The sequence below is a fragment of the Dipodomys merriami genome, unplaced genomic scaffold (genome assembly GCF_024711535.1).
Source record: "Dipodomys merriami isolate MVZ:Mamm:240054 unplaced genomic scaffold, mDipMer1.0.p SCAF_338, whole genome shotgun sequence".
Lineage (NCBI taxonomy): Eukaryota > Metazoa > Chordata > Mammalia > Rodentia > Heteromyidae > Dipodomys > Dipodomys merriami.
Window position 1 is genome coordinate 893,822 of NW_027204915.1, and position 9,191 is coordinate 903,012.

The 9,191-nt window shown below is 41.4% G+C and overlaps 1 pseudogene; it reads left to right on the forward strand.

Annotated features, from left to right (window-relative positions):
- Positions 1-291: 291 nt before the first annotated feature.
- LOC138803204 (mRNA decay activator protein ZFP36L1-like) lies at positions 292-1,286 on the forward strand (annotated as a pseudogene).
- Positions 1,287-9,191: the final 7,905 nt, after the last annotated feature.

The following is a 9,191-nucleotide window of genomic DNA, read 5'->3' on the forward strand; positions in this document are numbered from 1 at the left end:
CAAGTCCAGAGTTCAAGCCCCACGACTTACGAAAAACAAACAAAAAACCTGACTACATGCAACCCAATTAATATGCAGCAATCCCTTGTATTTGATGCACTGACATTTTATAATCTAAAAAGAAAACAAAAAAAATCCACTTAAAGTTCTATGAGGGCAGAGTGAGAAAGGTGAGGGGCCCTGGGATTAGACATGTGGGACTCCTGACCTAAGTGGCAGAGTAAGCACCTTCCCCACATCAGGACCTTCATGACACCAAATCTGCAACTTTGTCCTCTGTCAGTGTCCACAATGACTACCCCACTCATATCTGCCACCATTTTCAACTTGAGAGAAGCTTTATGCAAGTTTTGGTTGCCAAGATGCTCAATGACAGAGCTCCCAGAGAAGGGGCTGCTTGCTGGACAGGAAGGCAGTGGTCTCTCCTGCTGCTGAGGTGTTTCCCTTGGAGGCACTTGGCCTACACCCTGCCCAGCACCAAGTTCCACCAGAGCTAGGTCATCAGCAACCTGAAGGGTGAGCCAGTCCCAGTCTTGTACTCTAGGGACAGCAGCTTCAGAGACTGCTCTTTCTCACAGGTGCTGAGCAGCTGCTGCCCAATCAGAAGCAGACCAAAAGGGGCAGGTCAATTCCAGTCGCTATAAGAACTAGCTATTCCTCCAATTTGAAGAAAACACCTATAAATATAGAGACAAGTGTCACTTCATGCACAGCATCCACAAGCTCCACAGCCTAGCCTGCCATCCCAAGTGCAAGATCTAGTACCTTCCATGTCACCAACCTTTGCCTCTATGAGCCCTGCTGCCACTTCATCCACAAAGCCAAGGAACACAGAGCCCTGGCCAGGACCTTTCTGCAGACCTTCCCTATCTCCAGCATAGCTTTAGCTTTGCTGGATTTTCCAGTGCCAATGAGACTGCTGCCACCACGAGGCTGCTAGATAGCCCCACGTCGATCATCCCAACACCCATCCTGATTGCCGATGACCTCCTGGGTTCACCCAACCTTCCTGATGGCACCAATAACCCCTTCACCTTCTAGAGTCAGGTATTTGTTCTTTACCTCTTTCATGGGGCTGCCTTTCATGTCTACCCCACCACCTTCCTATTTTGATCCATGTCTGAGTTCTCTCACATGTTTGATTCTCATGCCACCCCTCAGAATTCTCTCTTGGGTCAAGGCTACCTGTGCAGTACAGCAGGAGCCATGCTGGGTCAGATTCACCCATCTTGGACAATTCAGGAGACCTGCCCATTTTCAGCAAACTTTCCATCTCATATGACTAAAGCACCAGGGTAAGGAGGGACACCCCCAATCCATTCCTTCTACTCCCCTTCCTCCTGCACCACATCCTAGATCCAATTAATCACCAAAAAACCTGGAAGTGACCTGTATTTCAAGTGGTACAGTACTAGCTTCATGCTAAATGAAGCTCAAGGATAGCTCCTATCCTGAATTCAAGCACCAAGACCACCACAGAACATCAACAATAAAAAGATGAGTGATTTGGAAATGGAAAAAGGCCTTTAAATTCAAGTAGATCCACTGAAATGGAAAAAATAACCCTGTCCTATGACTAAAGGACTCAATATTGTACTTTATTTTACTTTTTATCAGTTGTGGAGCTTTAGTCATGGCCTGGGCAACGTCCCAGAACTTTTTTGCTCAAAACTAGCACTCTACTTCTTTAAGCAACAGCTACACATCTGGTTTTGGGGGTGGTTAATTAGAGTAAGAATATCACAGACTTTCTTGCTCAGGCTGGCTTTGAATTGTGATCCTCAGATCTCAGCCTCCTAGAAGCTAGGATAACAAATGTGAGTCATCAGTGCCCAGCTAGGACTTAATATTTCTAAAAGAGGGCTGGGAAGTTGGCTCAGTGGTAGAGCGCTTGCATTGCATGCCTGAGGCCCTGGGTTCAATTCCTCAGCACCACATAAGCAAAAAGAAAAAAGCCAGAAGTGGCGCTATGGCTCAAGTGGTAGAGCGCTAGCCTTGAGCTGAAGAGCTGAGGGACAGTGCCCAGGCCCAGAGTTCAGGCCCCACAACTGGACCCAAAAAAATAAAATATTTCTAAAAGAGCAGTACTTTTCAAATTGCCTTTGCATTCAAAATACTCCTTACAAGATTGTGACCTGGGTTTAAATTAATTGCAAATTCATTCTAAAATGTGTAAGAGACTATAAGAAATCCTAAACAAACTAATTGGATACTGCAAAAACAAGAGGAAGTTAAGTAGGGGAGGATGACTCACATCTGTGATTTTCGCTACACAGAAAGAAGAGATCTGAGGACGGTAATTCAAAACCCACCTGAGGAAGAAAAACCTTTCCAAAAATTATTTCCAAAAAAACAACAACAAATATCCCAAATTGGAGCTATGGACAAGAGAAAAAACTGTTCAAGGACAGTATTAACATGTACTTTTCCTTTTTCCTGTATATGTTTTTCTTTAGTTTAAAATTGCCATTGCCCAAATTTTGTTTCTCTGATATATTTATCTTTCATGCCACCTTGGAATTTGAACTCAGGACCTTGCTCTCTTGCTTATTTTTTGTTCAACACTTGTACATAGAACTTTAGCTACACCTCTAGTTCCTGACTTTTACTGATTCATTGAATAAGGGTCTTTAAGATTTGTCTGCAGGTGCTGCTTTGAACCTCCATCTTTAGAATATGCCACTTTAGAAGCTACAATTAGTGAGATGGTCCATGACACCTGGCAAGTCATTTTCCATTTATGCAAGTCTTCTTTCTCCTATTTATGATGTATTTTATGTCAGTGTTCATATTTCTTATGTATCTTTTTTCCAAATTTTTTATTGTGATTGATTACATAATTTCATAAATTTCAAAGTATTTTGGGATAGTGATGCTTAGTTAAAGTCACAAACACATTCTAACACTCATGGGACAAATTGCCTATCATGGTCCATGAAGTTTATGATTTCTATGGGCTTTGACTATACAGTTATTTCTTCCATATTGAGTGATATTGCATAGTGTCAGCTGTTTTCTCTTTCCCACTCATTTCCTCCCTCCCATCGCTGCCTTTAAGTTGCTTGGTTTGTTTTGATCAATGTCCGGTGCAGCCGATGGGTCCCACTGTTGTATGTTTTCCCGTTTCCCTCTAGTTCTGTGTCCTCCTCCTAGTTTCCCTCCGATGTGCACATATATACCATATGTGGTCAGCGGCATGGGGTCATTTAGTAATCATTGGACTAGATGAGTGGGGGTCTTTTGTTTCTCGAGTCTTGTTTACTGTGTATGTTCTGGATTTAACATCCACTTATCAGGGAGACCATGTGCCATTTGTCTCTTTCCTCTTGGCTTACCTCACTCAACATGATTTCTTCTAGTTCTATCCATTTCCCTGTGAATGCCATTATTTTATTCTTTCTAATGGCAGCATAATATTCCATTGGATATAAATACAATTTTTTGATCCATTCATCTGTAGTGAGAGCATCTGGGTTTTTTCCATATCCTGGCTATTGTGAACAGTGCTGCAATAAACATGGAGGTGCATATGTCCTTGTATCCTGGTTCCTGTTGTTCAGGATAGATGCCTAAGAGTGGTTAGTGCATGGTGACAGGCTGGAGTCCACTTTTAGTTTTCTGCATGTGGCCGCCCAGTTTTCCCAGCACCAGTAGTTGAAGAGGCTGTGCTTCTTCCACTGTATGTGTTTGGCTCCTTTGTCATTTTCAGCTGATTATAGGCATGTAGTTTTGTTTCTGGATCTTCTATTCTATTCCCTTGGTCTTTGGGGGTCTGTTTCTTTTATGGGGGGGTCTGGTCATGGGGCCTGAACTCTGGGCCTGGGTGCTGTCCCTCAGCTCTTCAGCTCAAGGCTAGTGCTCTACCACTTGAGCCATAGCACCACTTCCGGCTTTTTTCTTTTTGCTTATGTGGTGCTGAGGAATCGAACTCAGGGTCTCAGGCATGCAAAGCAAGTGCTCTACCACTGAGCCACCTTCCCAGCCCCTCAGGGGTCTGTTTTTGTGCCAGTACCATGCTGTCTTTGTCATTATGGATCTATAATAGAGTTTGAAGTCAGGCATCGAGATCCCTCCCATGTTTTCTTTTTTGCCTAGAATTATTTTGGCTATTCTAGTTCTTTTGATGTCCATATGAATTTTTGGACTGTTTTCTTTCTGTATTTCAGCAATGTACATCATTGGGATTTTAATAGGAATTGCATTAAATTTGTATATTAATTTTGGCATTTTCACTACATTGTCTGCCTATCCAAGAACAGGGAAGGTCTTTCCACTTTCTGGTGTCCTCTATAATTTCTTTCTTTAAGTTTTTATAGTTTTAATTAAACAGTTCTTTTGCATCTTTGGTTAGGCTAATTCCTAAATATTTTATTTGGGGGGGGGTATTGTGAATGAGGCCGTTTCCTTGATTTCCTTTCCTGCTTGTACATTGTTTGTGTACAGGAAGGCAACTGATTTTTGTGGGTTGATTTTGTATCCTGCTACTTTGCTGAATTAGTTTATAAGTTCTAAGAGCTTGAGGGTGAAGTTTTTGGGATCATGGAGGTATAGTATCCTGTCATCTGCCCAAAGAGATAATTTAACTTCTTCCTTCCCTATGCGGATCCCTTTAATGTCTTTTTCTTGCCTTATTGCTCTGGCTAAGGTTTCCAGAAGTATATTGAAGAAGAGTGGAGAAAGTGGGAATCCTTGCCTTGTTCCTGATTTTAGGAGAATTGGTTGTTTTCCCCATTAAGTATAATATTGGCTGTTGGTCTGTCGTATATGGCTTTTATTGTTTTAAGGAATGTTCCTTCTATTCCTATTTTTCCCAGAGCTTTTAACATGAATATTGTCTCATATCAAAAGCTTTTTTCTGCATCAATGGAGATACTCATGTGGCTCTTGACCTTGGGTCTGTTGATATGATGGATTACATTTATTAAATTATGTAGGTTAAACCATCCATGCATCTCTGAAATGAAGCCTACTTGGTCATGATGTATGTTTTTTTTTATATGTTTCTGGATTCTGTTGGATAGAATTTTGTTAATGATCTTTGTCTGTGTTCATCAAGAAGATTGGTCTGTAGTTTTTTGTTGTTGCTGTTGTTGGGTCTTTGCTTGGGTTGGGGATGAGTGTGATATTGGCATCGTAGAATGAGTTTTGGATAGCTCCCTCTTTTTCTATTTCATAGAAGAGGCTGGGGAGTATGGGTGTTAGTTCCTCATTAAAAGTCTTACAGAATTCCGTAGTGAATGCATCTTGTCCTGGGCTTTTCCTTGTTCGAAAACTTCTGATTGCTTCCTTTATCTCATTGTAAGATATTGGCTTTTTTAATTGATTCGTTCTTTGCTCAGATTGGGTAACTTGTATTTCTCTAAAAATGCATCCATTTCTGATAGGTTTTCTTTCTTTCTTTCTTTCTTTCTTTCTTTCTTTCTTTAGAGAGTATGGATTCTGGATATAGTTCTTTAGAATTGCTTGGATGTCTTGGGTATTTGTTGTGATTTTTCCCGTGGCATCCCTGATCTTGTTAATTTGGGTTTCCTCTCTTAAGTAATCTTGCCAAAGGTCCATCAATTTTATGTATTTTTTTAAAAAAAAACAGCTTTTTGTTTTATTAATTTTATTTATAATTTTCTTAATCTCTAGCTCATTAATTTCAGCTCTTAATTTGGTAATCTGGTTCCGTCTAGTAACTTTAGGTTCCACTTTTTTCATGTTTTTCTAGTAGTTTACAACATGGGATTATTTACTTAGTCCATCTCTATTTTCTTGATGTGGACACTGAGGGCAATAAATTTGCCCCCTCAGGAATGCTTTTGCTGTGTCCCACAGGTTTCTTGATGTGTATTCATTTTCATTGAATTGTGGGATCCTATGTATCTTGTTAAATATTTTCTCCCCAAACTAGGTTTTTGATGTTATTTAGGGTGAAATTTTCTTAGATGTTTGCATGAAGCACAATGGATGTGTAATGATACTTGAATTCACTGTTGGAAGAGAGTCCCATGTACCACTACATTTACTCTGGCATTTGTCCCAATTGACAGATTATGAGCTTGAGGATCAAGGAGGAACACCTTTCTAGGATGTCTGGTCTGCTATGTCTGCTATGTCCTAGAGCTAGAGGCATGGCATGGACTTTTGCCACTGCCTATGCATTTAATAGTTGCCTCTATATTCAATAGATTCCCTTGTACAGCTACAGGTATTTCAACCCACTCAGGACCCATGTGCCTGGGTCATCAGATTATAGGAAGAAAAAATCCACAGTATATAGGATTCAAGAATTGTACAACATAAATATTGACATTCTAATAGAGTTAGAAGAGTAAATAAAATAAACATTTTACATCAATCATGACAAAAAGTAAAATAGATATTTTCCCAGGGAGGGGAGAAGGAACCTATAACACTAGATCTTCCTATAAGTTGCCTATAAGCAGAAATGCTAGGTCAGGGTAGTCAAAGGGATCTACCACCTCATTACAGAAAGGCTTCTCTTCCTGAGTTGAGGGAGGGACATATTCAAATTTCTCCATTGGAGATTGGTTTTCCTGCAGCAGATACTCTGTGAGGACAGACTCCCTTTCCTCAACCGAATCAAGCTTTGAGACATCACTTATTGGTGCTTCTGAACACAGACTGGGGAAATTTTCCTCAAACCCCACAAGTGCTGGTTTATCCTTCTTGCCAAGACATGTCCTGATTTGACTCACCTGGAGCTGATCTAGGCAGACTGTGAAAGTCAAGTGAATAAATTCTGGATCTTCTTCCACTGGAGTACCTGCAGGTTCATCTGCGTCATGTGTAGGGTTCAGAACAAGTGGGACATCCACAGGACTCGAAATCTGCTTGGTCTTTTCTGCAAATGGCCTTATCTGCTCTACATTCACATTCTTTCTGGAGTCCAGTGATGACTCCAGATCTCCATCATCACCATTGGTGACGCCACTGAGGGTTCTTTATTTCGAATTCAGAGAAAGCTGCTCTATGGTGATCGAAACCTGAGAATGTAAATAAGTAAAGGATTCTTAGAGTGGAGTCTATAAGTTCAGGTGTAATTAAACTGCCATGAGGTTTTAATGAAGAAAGCTATTGAACTTGAGTTTGGACTGAACAGTGGTGAGAAGGTAGGGAGTTTCTAATCAGCACCGATGCCTGAATATTTTAAAAAAGAAACAGGCATTACCTGGCAGAGAATATCCATAAAAGGACATTTTGTCAAGCTGGGTAGTACTAAGGGCTCCTGGCCAATCACCATCCTGAGAAGCCCATCCCTAGGGGCCTAGTTTCGATCACTACTCACAAAATCTTGGCACCTATACAAGGACTCCTCTTTTTTCTAGCTCTGATAAATCATGTGTCACTCCACTGGTCAAGAAGGATGTGTAAGAGGAAGAGCAAGTCCAAGAGTGCAAGTTGAATATGACATAGTATATGAGTTTATTCAGGGTGTCTTGGTTCCTGGGCTCATAGAAGTCATCAGTGGAAAAGTCCATCCGCAAAGTGAAGATGGAATAAAGGGTTCTGGGAGCAGATTGGTGGCAAGGTGAGAACCTGCCCTCCCCCTTCTCTGCCTCCCATAGCCCCTTTCTTACAAACCCCATGCAGAGGCTGTCCATCCTCTATGCAGGGGTGCATTTATTAGGAAGTGGGAGGAGATTCCTGGGATTAGGATGCTTCTCACAACCCAGTTCTAAGAAGCTGCTGCAAGACAATTCTCCATATTTCTCACTGTGGGTTGTTCCCCCCAGGATATGATTCTCTGCACACAATATTCCCTTGTCATTGATGAGAGACCACAACCACACCCACACCTATGCCATCTGCCAACTACTAAAGTCCCAAGCCTTAACTCCCTGGTGGAAATCATAAATAGTGTGCAAAGGAGAAATGTGTACTTTGAATCAGAAGCCTCAAAGATACCCAGTTTGCTAGGAGAGGCCTTCTCTTTGTGCCAGAGTTCACTTACTTCTTGTTCATCTTCCTTACAGTTAGGGCAGAGGGATCTGTACCTATGGGAGGACAGGAGAACATCACTTTAATGGCTCCTCTTTTCAGAACTAACAGGACACCTAAGGATCTGGCTAAGTCCCAGATGGGAATGTGAAACTGAGAGACAACAGTGAAGTATGTCTATTCAGTCCTGTGAAAATTCTGCTAAGAGGCTTATAGAAGTCTGTTCAAAGTAAATGTGCCAATGGTTCACCTCCAATCTTAGCTAATCAGGATGCAGAGATCTGAGAATCACCGTTTGAAGCAAGTCTGGCAGAAAAATTTGAAGATCCTTATCTAAAAGGCAGAAATGACCCTGTGACTCAAATGGTAGAGTGCTAGCTGTGAGCACCAAAAGATTGGTACTTAGACCCTGAGTTCAAGTAGCAAGACATAAAAAGTAAATGGTTCAGGGCTTACAAATGGAAGGCATCCCTACTGGCTCAGAAGTCATTTAGCCACCTTTGACACCCTAGCCCTTTCTCTGATTACATTATTTCACAGGCCTCCAGGATTACTACTGAAAACTTATTTACAAATGGTAAATGTGATTTCCTGGAGCCTCAGCTAGGTGAGAGCTACTGGCTCATGCCTGTAATCCTGGTTTGTCACAGATTTCTAATGCTCCAGTAGCTTCTGAGGGAAATGAAATGTCCTGGCTGGCCAGTCTTAAGAAATTAGTCATGGTGTGTTTTTCTTTGTCTTATGCCAAGTTCTTGTGAGAAGACCCCAGTGAAACAAACAGTCTCAGATTGGAGCCAGTACTCCCAAGACTCATCCATGAGGGCTGGCTGAGCAGCCCCAGATTGAAAGAGGAGCACTCACTTTTTAAACATAACAGCCAGCACTTGCTCCATTTTCCCACAGCCTATAGTTGTATAGGAAGTTTTGAATAAAGAAAAGATCTCCTTTCTGGTGGGCAGGGACTAGGTTAATCACAAGCATCTCCAGGCCTGCCTCCAAGCTCCATAATTTACAGGGTATATCCCAGGTTGGAGCTGACTCCTTTTCACACTAAGGTGGTAAAAAGAATGGATCTTTCAAACATGGAATTGGGAGCACACTTCAAATTGAGTAACTGTAATAGAGTGGATTGAAAACTACGTAGAAAGAATTATTTCAATATAGACACTTAAAAGCACACAAGAAGATGGTTCTAGTCTGAGTAGGATGAGATCAAATAGGTTTCCTATCATGATTACACCTCG